This window comes from Rhamphochromis longiceps, linkage group LG6 (genome assembly GCF_057381845.1).
Source record: "Rhamphochromis longiceps isolate RC_006_pf linkage group LG6, R_longiceps_female_GT1.1, whole genome shotgun sequence".
In the NCBI taxonomy this organism is placed as follows: Eukaryota; Metazoa; Chordata; class Actinopteri; order Cichliformes; family Cichlidae; genus Rhamphochromis; species Rhamphochromis longiceps.
The window spans coordinates 41,491,146-41,505,851 of NC_140562.1; positions in this window are offsets into that span (position 1 = coordinate 41,491,146).

Consider the following 14,706-nt stretch of genomic DNA (forward strand, 5'->3'; position numbering starts at 1 on the left):
AAAATGTTTTGTCTTACCCCCATTTCTTCTTTTTGCATGTTTAAGCTCTACCCGTGATCTTGTTAAGATCCAACAATACAAAATATGATTTTTTTGCCATTTTTTCTTAAACGTTTGATCGGGACTGTATGTTCAGGTTTTCCAGGGAAAAAATGTAAACCAATGGGGGTTGATGAGATCATCAGATTAAGAATATTGGCTACAGTAACATATGCTCTGAAATTATCGCTGTACATAACTTGCTGCATGCAACTTATGGTGCCACTGAAAAATCAGTAACGGCTCTGGTATATTTTCTTAAGCTGATACTTTTGTCAGGCTATAAAAATGCAGTGCTTATTATCAACCATACTACAGTGGGGGCCGGTACCACTGGATACTCAAGTTCTAAAACAAAACAAAACTATAGAAAGAAAACACAAATAAATAAAGGGAAAAAATGGTGATGGACTGTGGAAATAACATCCATGCATCAAATCATATTTCTGGTCAGCTATGAATTTCAGACTGGCTGTTCAATATAGCAGCTATGGAGCCAAACATGACCTTAACCCAGCCACGGTGTACAGCACCAGTCCCAAGGTTGCATCAAGAACGGCCTCTGGTATAAAATCTCTCCCAAAATCAAACATGCAGATTGTTAATAAGATTTCTTTGTGACAGATGGATAGCAGCGACAGTGAAAGAGATGGTTTTACAAGATATGTTGGCACTGTTAAAAAGACAGGAGGCCGAGCTGAAGATGAGTGTCCAGCAGAGACGAGATTAGATATTAGTACACCAGAGGGACAGCTCAGGTCAAGTGGTGTGGAGACAAAGTTAGGGAAGCAAGGCAGAGACTTTTCGGAGGAGGGATAAGGATATTTTGGACTAAGGATGCTGAAGATGGATCTGCCAGGCAGAAGGAAAAGAGGAAGACCACAAAGAAGATTCCTGGATGTAGTGAAGGAGGACATGGAGAGGGCTGCTAGTGATAGGATGAAACAGAGTCAGATGTCATCTTTAGAAAAGATTAAAAGGAACCAGATAGGTTGAAGGTTATCATGAGACCAAAAACAGAGCCAAAAAGAGAATAAATATCATATTCACCTTCATCAGGTGACCAAACGCACAACTCTATATGAACATTGCTGCATGCCCGACAAGCATTTAAGCCATATTACCTTCAACAGTACATGCTCGCAGTAACTGGATAAACTTTACAAATAGGTCATTTTAGCTTGCTGGTAGGTGGTTGCTAGACAACGTGTTTATATCTGGGCCACATCATTCCTAATTTGGAGGATTTTATTTTACAAAGCTATATCAGTCTGGTAATAGACAACTGTCAACAATCAGTTTTTCTTAGATGATTACATTTTTGGTTGTAGAAATACAAAGCAGTACCACACCTTAATTTGTCCTTCAGGTAACACTGTCACACTTAAATGTTACCTGAAAAATTACCAACAATAATCATTCTAATTTTTTAAAGTCTTAATTGATGTTACATAGAACATCATTAAATTGTTAGCTAAAATACTGCTACAGTGCTTATCGCTGCCTGCAACCGTCTACATTTACATACTGATGAAGTAAATTGGAACTAAACACTGCCACAGCGACTCACGTAACAATATACTCGACCTTGAGAATCCCAGGTGTTTGTTTGTTTGCATTTCAAACACGTCTCTCTCTCTCATGTAAACTGGTTAAGCGCTTAATCGCTAGTTCCAGGGGAAGGGAGAGAGGAGTGGGACGGTTAAAGTGGATTATTTTGCAAGAGGGACAAAAATTGGGGAGGCTGAGCAGCAATCGATGGTTTTTCCCCCAGAGCTCCACAGGGATTTTCGTTGAGTGATCTGAAGTGGCACCCCGCTGTGCAAACCTGAGTGCTTTGACTCCACATAAAACCATTCAATCACAGAGCACCGTGTTCTACTAAAAAGCCCCTTATGAGATCATTACCAAGGATGAACAAACAGGCACTAATGAAAAGAGGCCGAGCACTTTCCTTGTGAGAAGGATACCGAAAACAAGGGGAAAGTTGGAATCCAGCTACAGTCACAGATTACAGTTTGACTTGTGTGCTTTTCTTTTACTGACCTGAGAAGTTAGAAAGTCGTTTGTTTGGTTTTTTGAAACTAATGTCCTCCTGGGAAATATTTGAGCTAGATTTTGGTTCTTTTTTCCCCCACTTTAAGGAGTATGTCACTAGTTTTACAGTTTGCTTGAGATGTGTAAACATTTGCACATCTCCTGTGGTTTTTAGGAGCTTCTAAGAAAATAACCCTAATGATCTCATAATGATCTCATCTGGGTTGTTACAGTGTGAGTTTGAAGACTAACAATTCATTAAAGGACGTCTGGAGAGTTTGACCGCATCTGGTCTAATTCTTTTTCCAAGTTATCTTTTGGAAAGCCCCAGAATTACAGTGATGAATCAGTGGAGTGCCCCTTAATTCAGCCTGTTGTTCACAGGATAAGATAAAATTAGAAGCTGTGGTGCATGTGGGTGTTTTCTTAATGTTATTTTTCTAGAAAATTTTCAAGCCTCTTCCAGTTTTTGTTCGGGGAGGGGGGATTTGATTAGATTAGAAAGTACATATAAGGTTGAAATGGTTTTCACATGTACAGAGGGGGAATAACACATATACTAGATAAAGGATGTTGAAGATGGAGCTGCCAAGAAGGAGAAAAAGAGGAAGGCCGCAGAGGGGATTCGTAGATGTATGGCTGGGACCTTCAGAGGATTGGTGTGACAGAAGAGGATGCTAGGGATAAGGTGAAATAGAGGCAGATATCCTTAAAGGGAGTTGCTGAAAGAAGGAGAAGAAGACTTAGAAATGAGTCTTAGTTCCACTAGATATCTTTACTATACAAAATAATTTGTTCTCTGTGCCCACCTAAAATCTGGTTCAACAGAGATGAAATCTGACATCACATCTAGTGATACTAGATTAATACTCCAGAAATACTTCTTACATATAAAACTCAGGTGTGTTGCAAGCATCACAGTTTACAGCGCATTTTGCTAAAAATATTACCTTAAAAAGTTAAATTACTGAAATGAATGATACTCGTTATACAGTAAGACCTATTTAATTATAGATGCATGGATGTGTTCATCGGGTTAATGTTCTTATAAATCTTGGAAGACTTCCCCTGTTGACAGAGTATTATTGTTTTTAAATATATGTTCTAATTTTGTTAATAAAAATCTATGAAACTTGAAACTGAATCTGTCAGATAAATGTAGTGGAGAAAAAAATACAGTTTTGATGGAATATTAATGGATTGGATTTATATAGCGCTTTTCAAGGCACCCAAAGCACTTTACATTCACTCTCACATTCACACACTGGTGGAGGCAAGCTACGGTTGTAGCCACAGCTGCCCTGGGGCAGACTGACAGAAGCGATATCACCCCATCGGCCCCTCTGGCCAATACCAGTAGGGTAAAGTGTCTTGCCCAAGGACACAACGACCAGGACAGAGAGCCTGGGGATCGAACCGGCGACCTTCCGGTTACAGATACGCTTCCCAACCCCCTGAGCCACGGTCGCCCCTAATATATGAGTACCTTAAATTTGAAACTGACACTTTTTCTTTTCCAGTGACCTTTAGTTCTTTTCTTCCATACACATTTATATAGTGTGAGCTGCCCAGTGTTGGAGTTTTAAGTTGTGGAAATGCTGCCTTTTCTCAAATATAATAGAACTAAATGGCCCTCGCTTTGTGGTCCTCAAAGTGCCAGAGACAGATTTGTAAAACTCAGCAGCAATCACAGCCCAACTGCTTACAGAAACTTCTGTCTGAAGGTTTTTTTCTTTCTACTCTCCACATCTGCCAGCCGAAAGAAGTGTAAAGTAGTTAACATGAGAGCTCAGCTGACGGCAGGTGCCATTTACATTGTGCCATTTACCCTTGCCATCAAGGGTAAATGCAGTTTAGCCCATGTAGTTTGGTAGAAAGAAAATATATCCTACATGAAACTGCTTATAGTGGGGTCTTTGGATTTCTTAGAGTGATTCTGCAATGATTTCTGTGTTAGATGGCACTTACTTTTAGAGCGAAAGTGAGTGCTGTCTAATTCCATCATACTCAGTAAAAGGAAGACATCTCTGTTGTAAAAATGTTGCAAAAATTAAACATTTACTATTATTCAATCATCTGGAGCTTCTAGTTCACAACTTAATATTCACCCGGCTTGATTATTGCAATTCACTTTTCACGTGCATCACTCAGTCCTCCGTGCAGAAGGCAGCAGAATGGCTGCTAACAAGAACTGACGGTTGGTCACATATCACACTTATTTTTGTATTCCTTCACTGGCTTCCAGTGAAATTCTGAATTACCTTTAAAATTCTGTAACGAACACAAAAAGATCTACATGGACAGGCTTCTGTGTATAAAGCAGATTTGTGAGACCTTATCACAGCAGCCAGACTCTCTCTTTCTCTAACCAGGGTCTCGATCTGTCCCTCGATCTGATTTTAAAACTAGAAGTGATTGTGCTTTTGAGGTGAGTCAGGTCGTCTGACTCTATTATTTGTTTTAAACATATACTAAAAACTCACTTTTATGGGTTAGCATTCCCTTTAACTCAGTCGTATAGTTTTCAACCATTTGCGTGTGTGTGTTTGTGTATTTTGGAATGAATGTCTGACCGTATGGTTGATTATATCCTTTTATGTGTCTGTATGTTTAAGAACGTATACTGATCTTCAAGGTGTGAAAACGATATTTAAGCGTCACGTTACTAAAAGCACCAGACTAATGAAATATTACAGTTTCACTCATCAGAGCTTAAACCCAACCTTCTTGGCCAAGCTCAGTCACACAGATATTTACCACAGCTACCTGCATCGGGACACGTGCCAATCAAAGCAGCCACACCGTTCACGCCAGAGTCCACATGAAGGAATAAGAAAAGATTCTCCCCTTATAGATGAAAGGCAAACCATCCTTACAAGCCAAAATGATTTTTGTGCCAGGCTGTAAACATGCTTTTTAATACTGGACATTTTGACATGGGAGTCTGTGGGGACTGACTAACTTTAAAAACCTGCCTCAAGTGGCCACAACAGGAAGTGCAATTTTTGGCTTCATCTTTTTTTCAGCCCTGAAGGCTGCCGCTCGGTACTCTTAGGCATTTGAACAGAAGTGATTCATTTGCTTTTGGGAACCTGCCACCATTGTCAAAGTCATCACTAACAGAGACCTTGCCAAGATCAAAGAAACCAGCAGACCAACTACAAAGGAGCCTCAACAACTTTCGACCAAAACAAAAATTTTTCTTTCTTTTTTTTGGCACTTTGGGATCCTGGGAACATGAAACCCAAAACGGTCGTATTGACAGTTCATCCTGTTAGCACACACAGACAAACAATGTCAGGATAATGATGCAATCCATCAAGCAGAAACGGCAACAAGGGGCAGCCCCTATGCAAAGTGATACTAGTGCGCTTTAAGGGCCTCAGAAAGCACCTGCTTGTTTCCACAACACAGACGAAACTCCCATTTGTGAGCCATTTCCTTTAAACACTCATTTACTGGTTTCCAAATCGTCTGGAGCCAAACTTAAGTGGACAGGAAGTTTCGCATAAATCAGAAACTCAAACACGTTTAAACTCTGGAAACATCTTAACTATCAGATTGCTACTTTTATGTTTGTTGAAATGGCTTCTGATACCCGGGATTACATGAGCAGCGCTTCTCATCTTTACCAACAACATTTTCCAACATCCAAGAATAACCCAAGAACAAACGAGAGTAATTAAATTGTTATACGTCAGCTGCCAGTTGTCATTGACAGGTGACAAAGTTTCTAAATGCTTGAACAACATTACGTGTCAAGAACACCAAAAGCAATGCATTTGTCACTAGGGGATTAAGTAGCCTTGCCATGTACAAAGTCTTTCGAGCCACATGAAACAGCCAGCAGCAGAAGCAGAAACTATATCGTAGCACTGCCAGTAAAGAGTTCTCGGTCAGTGTACAGTGTGCCCTGGTTTAGAGCCACATGCACAGATTAAAAGCCTACAAACATTAAAGGGCTTGACCACCTGTCTCAGTCCTCTCTGTCAGGCCTGAATGAGACCACAGGGAGATCCTCTTCCTCCAGCACACCACCTGCTACCACTAGCCCCCTTTAATGGTGGGCAAATCTTTAAAGATCCCTCAATGGTACTTTGTAAGGGTGCCCAGCTTAACTTGCAAAACCGCGTCACACTGTGCTGTGACTCGCCTTAAACTTCAAAGTGCATTTCCCAATTTCTTATGTGTTTTATTCTCGAAATTAACCTCAGTGGGAAATTATACCTTGTTGAAACTGTTCCTGCAAATGACAAGAAAATTATCTGTTGCACAAATGAGCATGGATTTTGTAGTTTTTCACATCGCATATCAAAGTTGTAAGAAATATTCAACTTAAGTCATGCTGTGTTTAAATACAGATTTTAAATATTTAAACCTACAATAGATTTGCACTCATGAAGGTCTAAAAATTGGATACATTTAGCTTACACAGCACACGGGTTGAAGACTGGGAGGAGACACACACCCTGCCTCGAGAGGTCATAAGTTATTGTACTAGTGCCAGTCCCAAGCCCAGATAAAAGGGAGGGTTGCATCGGGAAGGGCATCCGGTTTAAAATCTGTGCCAAATCAAACATGCAGATCCATCCACTGTGGCAACCGCGTGGGAAATAAGCTAAAGTACCCAATCTCTACTTTAGTCAGTAGCAATCTCTCTAGGCAGATATCTTCATATCAATTTAAGGAATATGTAGCAAGAATTCTGTTTACAAAATTTTGTGTATTGTGATTGGTACTAGCAGACCAGATTTGAGCATGCAGGTAAACAGTACCTGGGGACCGCTACAGAGGGAAGATCCTATATATTTGCCAAAATACTTTTCTGAAACTGCTCAATATGGTTTAAGGAAGATTTAGAGTTTCATTAGCGTGTGCAGAACTGATATCCTCTGACTATACCGGACCTCCTGTACTGTTTTCAGAGACGTAGCCAAAGGGTTCTCACCTCACCTTAGCACTGTTGGAAATGTAAGCCAAATATTACCTGTTGCTTTGGGTAAATATAATGAGATAAAATACTTCCATCATGCATTATTTTATAAAAGTAATTAAATTACATTACCTTACATACGTCACTAAAATAAGGAGAAAAAAAGAAGAATATTCATTTTAAATAATTATGGTTAATAAATGTGGTCTGTTATGGACTGGTGACCTCTCCAGGTTGTCGCCTCTATCTTAGGAGGCAGCACAAATCATCTACTAATCAGAAGGTTGATGGTTTGATCCCTGGCTACTGCAATCAACATGCCAAGTTGCTCTGCGATGGATGTGTGAATGTTAGATTGAAAACACTTCACATGAGTGAATGAGGCATGTCTTATAAAGCACTTTGAGTGCTTAGGATGGATAAGATATATAAGAACCAGTCCATTTCCCACTTACTTGACCACTGACAGAAATAGTGAGTGTACTGGAAAGGATGTTGAAAATGAAGCTGCCAGGCAAGCGGAAGGCCAAAGAGGACTGTGGATATGGTGAGGGTGGACATGCAGGTGGCCAACATGACAGAGGAATACGCAGAGTGCTGGAAGAGATGGAAACAGATGATCTGCTGTGGTGCTGTGGTTACCCACAACGGGTTCAGCAGAAAGACAGAGAAGAACACATTACTGTAACTAGTTACTTCCCAACACTGCTCCTGGGAGAAAGATTGGTCTCTTACAGCGCATAATGCTCCATTATGTCCGCTTGCCAATCACTAACTTTGTCTGTGTGAAAGGTAGCATGAACTTTAACAGACAAGAATCCTCTGGCATAATATTTTTGATCTGCTCCAAATATAAAATCATTCACCATGATTGCACATGCACCTTTTTTTTGTATGTTTGACCTCTTTTAACAACATTAACAGTAAGCTAATATGTTATGAGATTTATTTTAGCTTATGGAGGCTAAAATGTGGGTTAAAATTTCAGTAGTGCACTCTTTAGAAGTCAGCTCTGTGCTAAAAGAAGAAAGAAAAGACAAAAACTGTACGAAGGGAGGAAGCCTATTTCATACAATGATCAGCCACTCTCTCGCTGACTCGGTCTGCCTCTCGTTGCTCAAGGCAAACCTTTTCATCCTACCCAAACAGCAACTCATGACACTTAGGAGTCCATTTAACTGCAATGGAATAATAATGACCGTGAGCAGAAGCTGATCTCTCCAGTAGAAGTAAATTACAGTAATGATGAACAGCGTAGGTTATATAAGATGTCTGATGGATCAGCATATGCACTTTGATGGAAGTTTATCAAACTGAGCACAGCACAGCACCAATGGGAAAGAGAGAGAGAAAAAAAGAGTTTAACTCAGTGTTAAATTTAATGGTACAAGTCAGAAAGGCTGGCTTACATCAAAGCCCACTTTAAACAGTGGTCTTTTTTTCTGCTCAAATAAAAGACAAACTATCATCATCGTTAAACTTGGCCACGGATTTTTTTTCTCTCCTTTGGATCGAGACAAAAAGGTTTATTTATCCTTCATTTCTCCCACTGCCATGTAGGTCAGTGTCAGTGAATCAGATGTAGCATACATTAGGGAGAGGAAGAAAAAAAAAGGCAGAGCAAAAGCCAGACCCAGACTGGCCATCTGGCAAATTTGGCACAAGTCTGAAGAGAGAGTCCACTTTTTAGCCATTACTTACAGATATGGTTTAATGATGATATTTGTACCAGCGTGAATATGTCAGGGCATTTCAGAGTGGACCTTTATATCATTTGACTGTGAAATCAGACAAATTACAAAGTAATTTTATTTTTATTTAAGGGAAACCTCATATCGCTGTACAGAAAAAGCATCAATCTACACACGAGGCTCATCCTTGTGGCAGGATGCTCTTACAGGTACATGCTTCTTTTAGTTGGTTAATGTAGACAATAAAGAAAAATAAAGAAAACATTTCCTGCACTAAACTGCTCACAATAAGGCCTGTCAAGTAAGAAAGTCAGAACTTTTCAAATAGAGCAATAGAGCATGGCAAACTCACCCAGCAATCACAGCAGATCAGCTGGTCTCAGTGTCCACTCACATTAGCTGAGGCTCAGCTGCCCACTGTTGGAAAACCTAATATGGTATGTGCTATTAGGCTGCTTCAGCATGTTTACAGTTGCTATTGCATCTGCAAGCCGCTTTGCAGACCCACCTGCTCATCAGTGTCACATCCGTTGACACTGATATCTGCTCTGTTCTGTGACAGTCTTTCTGCTGTTCTCACCATCGTGGAACAAAAAAACAATTTTGATCGATTTTGAATCGTGGTTGCTTCACAACTAAGATAAGAGTCAATCAATCTAGAGGGTTTATTGGCAGGCTGAGCTTCATGTATAAACTTGGTTTTGGAATCAGCTGTCTCTTAATGTAATGAACCTGATAGTGAAGGGTGACAGAGTTATATGTGTCTTAAAAAACTGTTAAAACTATAGGAGAAAACTCTAAACTCTAAATCCAGTAACTCTGTGACAACTTGAAACATATTTCCCTACTTTGGGAAGCAAATGTTATTGTTTATTTACATGAAATACCCACAGATGAACACTAGCACTAGATTAGTACATCAACTGAGAGGAAATCAGAACATAACCAAAGCAAATGAGCTGAGAACATAAACTATTCATTTAAAGAAAATGTAAGAATTAAGTTAAGGTGTAGGTGTGTTCTTTCTAATGGCCAACAGGAGGCAAATCCTCTGGTTGCAAAATAACAGAGGTCTTTGAGATTTTCTGATAAATGTGTGGTCCCAGTAGTTAGTTTAAAGTCTGTTTCGCTACAGAACTGTGTTCATTTTGTTAATTATGTCCCAATTTCAGTCTAATATACATTAAAGCAGGCTATACTTTAGGATGTAGCTTTGTCCTGAGACTGAGAAGTTATGTACGTGCAGCATTCTCAACCCACACTTGTAAGGTTTAGTTTTTCTAAAAAAAAAAAAAGATGGTGACTACCAGATGGCCAAAGTCAAGACTTCAAAACTCGAGTCCATAAACCAACTATCTGTCTATAGTATGGATTAAAAGGTGGAGCTTTAAAAGCTGTGTAGATTCTGGTGATAACTCTCAGTGAATTTGTCAGTACAAGCTCCATCTTTCACATTACATTTGAACCACTTTACCAGTTAAATAATAATTAGAGCTGCTTTTAGTTTTTAGAGTTGGATGACGGGATCAATGTGTCGCTCTCAGTGGCGAGTACACCACAACTGTAACTTTGGAGTAATTTGTTGGTGTAATTTTTACCATCTTATTGGTTTCATTTAATGGTCTACCTTCTTGAATTCACTTTAATGAAAAACATAATAATTAAATCATGCATGATTATGGAAGGTTGGCTGGTTCTAAAATTTGAGGTGTGTGTTTCGGTGTGAGTGTCCCCTTAGTCCTGTGTCAGCTGTATGATTTACACCATTAGTACATTGTTATGTTTCCTCTGCTGGAGGTGTGCATGTGAACCTGCAGACCATCAAAGGAGGTACAGCCCGTTCCCATGCTTGTTCCTTGGGTCTTGCTGTTAAATATAAGAAGATCAGGTTAAGTGATCAAAGACCCTTGGTTTCTTGGGCTTAAGTGTTGCTCCATTTCATCAAAGGCCATTAGTCTTTTTAACCTCCACTACCTCAAGGTAACATAAAACTCACAGGTAATGGAGCTTTGCCTTTCCTGTAAATACTGTCCGTGCCTTTTTCAGTGGGAACCAATATGAAAGAGGATATAATGACACAAAATGGCAGCTTCTTTTCTCACATTCCTTCAACCCTGCAACAACAAAGGCACCTGTCTCTTTTATCTGAAAAAAACAATACAAGCAGACTTCAAAAGCATATCCGGCTGACACTTGGTTTTTCCTCTGACCAAAGTGTTTATCAGACAGGCATATATCAGCCCGCTCTGGGGCATTGTGTTGCCAGTAACCCACTTCCTCCAGCCCCTGGTTAATTGTCACGACATGTGTCCTTCCAAACCACAACTTGGGAGCTATTAGTATCAGCTTCCTGTTGATGACTAATATATTCTCATGGCACTTGTTTCAACCAAACAGCAGTTAAACACATTTGCGGTATTCAGCTCAGCTGCTTAATAAATCAGATAGGAACAAACAACAATCACATCTTTGATGAAAAGGATCTTTTGTAACATGATCTTCTTCTCCACATTTTGAAGTTTTAATAAAAGCCGACAAAGTTTTCCACAGTAAAGGAGTTCGTTTCTTACTGAGGCCACCCATGCTGCCTTTGTGAACCTGCAAGGTACTTTGAGTGAAATCATCCACAAAATGGCAAATGTTTATCATTCGCTGATTTAAAAACCTCAGGTAAACGAATGCTCTTTTTTTTCTTTACCTTCGCCAAAGGCTGTTTAATGTAAAGAAACATTGTTTTTCAAAGTCTCTGGTTTTCCATAACCATCTGCATACCAGCTAGATCTGGACCAGATGGAAAGAGAGAATGGAGGTTTTTCTCTCTTTGTCTGCCTCTCTTTTTTTCCCTGCGTGTGTGAGAGAAAAGGTCTAACAATGTGCACTGAAGACAGACAGTCTCTGAAACATAAGGCCAGCATGTGTTGGCGCGCTGTTGATCTACAGACTGCTTTGTTTCCAACTCGAGCCTCGCAAGCATGCACAACAGCCACATCATCAGTCTGATAATGCCACTCACTACTTCAGTAACATACTAATTCACTTCTGGTGTACTGAGAGGAAGTACAAGTATCTTCACAGCCGCTGTGCATAGCTAGCTTACTGTATATTGTATGAAGCATAATACATTAAATGCATTACCAAAGATCTTGTCTCTGTAGATTCTGTATGCACATATCTAGATATCCTCCTCATAAAGATGCAAGGAACTGTGCTGAGGAGGAGAAGACAGGAGTGGGTGGAGGAAATGCTCTTAACCATTAAGTTTACATAGGCTTCAGTTCCCACCACCAACCCTTTGATTCAGTCATGCTGGCGCTTTAAGTGCTGGTGTTCTATCCTCACAGAATATTCTTTCAAATATTCATTCCCTGATGAGAGAAAACACTTTGGCACTGTAACATCTTCATGTGGAAGTCTTTTCATCTTAATTTATAATAGTGATTTGGCTGTACATTAAGCACTACTGCCACAGTTCAACCATTCATTGTTGCCATCGTTAGATATGCAGCCAGCACATCCAGTTCGCGGCTTCTGTTTTTGTCGGCTGGTAATCGTTTATGAATGCAGATGCATTTAAGATACATATGGCTGATTTATTTTTCTGAATTCATTATTTAGATACATGGACCCAAATCATGTCTAATCAATAGAACGTGGACTTCAAGCAGTAACCAGAATGCCTGCAGTGCCCAGTCATAGTCATTAAAAAAGTTATCTTGACTTAATTAAACTACGCTGCCTTTTTATTCTCTTGTTTTTGGTTTCTAGTTACAAGTTTGTTAGGTTTATGCAACAATAATACTTGATCTGTTTATTGTGGAGGTTTGGCTGAAAATCCTGAAATCAAATCTGTGCTGTGTGCTCGGTTTCCTTGAGCTGCAAGCAATGACATCACAACAACATCACTGGTCAACTGCAATGAAGTTGCTGGACCAACTCCAATACAGTAATATCACATTGCAGTGTATTACCCATCCAGCAAGACTGCTACAACTGTAATGTGCAGAATCATGATATTACGCCACTCTTGTCTCATAGGGTGGGCGTACAACTGCATAAATGTTTGTCAAACAAAATTAGCTTCTCTATTCACTCTCTTCTCTTTCAGCAAAATTAGCACCATCACACCTTTGGCCTCCTGTCAGCGCTCGAGTGCCAGCGGACATGCTTGTGTGAGTCTGAATATTTGGGGGTGCGAGTTCAATTTAGCTGCACTTTTGCTACACAATCTGGAAGGAAAATCAAAGTTGTGCGTACTGTTACGGCTCAATTGTAGCTTGGCAGACCCACTCTCCATTGAAAATAATGGGCTCACTCTGGGCAACACTGCATTTGTGCACTTGGTATGAAACGACAGTAAAGTGAGCCAACGCACTTCAAACAAATGGCTTGTCAGACTCAGATGTGGTTGGATAATAGTTTGTACAAACTGATTCATTCCAAACATGCTCTCTTCTTTAGCAAAAAACTAAACATAGTCAAGCTGTAGTGGCAACTTCATTGACCCTGTTCTCAAGGAAACAAAACAAACTGCATATTATTTATGACGATGATTAAGTGATAGATTTAGCTTTTGACCAAACAGCCGGGTGACAAATAAGAACTTTACAAATGTTTCCTCAACACTAATGAGCACCTTATTTCCCTCTGAGCATTTCGAGGCTTTAACTTAAAACACACCTCTCCCTTTCTTTTAGCTGGATCATCGTTGCTGGCCTCCTTTACACTTTCCCTGTCTGTTTCTCAGTATCTGCTGCCAGCTGGCTAGAAATCCAAGCCATGCTCCGTGTATCACTAAATATCCCATATAGCTCTTTGGTCACACATTTTTGTCAGTTCTTGGTGACTTTACAGCATTAATCAGATGTCCTTTGAAGCTCCACTGATCTCACTTTTTAGCCGACAACAAATAACATGCACTTTTATTACTTGCTAGATATTTCGTATTTCTCCTGCTAATCCTTTCAAGTTTGTCCTCAGCAGCACTCTATGTGCAATGATCTGTCTCTTACTCCCTCCCTCCGTAGCCCTCATCCCTCTCTCTTTCTATCTAATCCCAGACGAAAGGGAGTTGGACACTCTTTCCAAAAGTTGGATTTGTAAATAGCTCGAACCACATCTAAGAGAGAGGCAGAATTAGCAAGAAAACACCAACTCGGGGCAAAGAAAAGAAGAAAGAAGGAAAAATGCAATATTGTTCAATTTCGGCCCAGAAATCCTTTAAAGCAAGTCCCATTCAGGAGGTTATGGAAGACCGACAAATGAATTTTCATTAGGGGTTAGTCCAAAGTAAACTTTTGAGCCATGCACAATTTCCATCCTCACTTAACATGAAAATGTGTTTGATGTCTGTTTTTCTGAAGAAATTATCAAAGGTAACTGGATCACTTTTGGTTCCATGATGACACTACAGTAATTTCTAAAAGGTCCAGAAGTATCGAGGAGGAACATCCACTGCGGACATGCTCTGAGGTGACCTATGCTGAGCATCGCTGCACTTTCAGACTCACGACTGTCCCACTCATGTTGGTGATGTGTCTTGCCTGTTTCTCCAGGAGACGCCTGCAAGGCACCGTGGTCTGATCAGGGAGCTGCTGGCAAACAATACCAGGGCCCAGTGCCATCTCCAGCTGCTTCCTCTCCACAAAGGCCTCACTGAAGTGGATTGTACTTATTTATTCCTCTTTTAAAAAGCCGACATGAAAGCCAGAGCTGTTTATGTGTGTTTATTATGACTTGCGTCCACAATAGGAACCTTGAGGAAGACTCCCCCAGAGAATCAAAGTACGGGTGAGCGTTTGATGCAGGATACAATTGGTCTCAAATGCCAGCATCAGCTGTTACTGTGAGTTCATTAATTCAGCTGGCATTTAGGCATGATGTGGCATGACCTCAGCCTCGGTACAGCACCACTCGTGCTCTCCTTCTTCTTTTCTGCCACTAAGACTGCAAGTGGGCGTGCTGAGTTCTCACTACCTGAAAGTGACAAATGTCTCTGCCGTTGTTGCG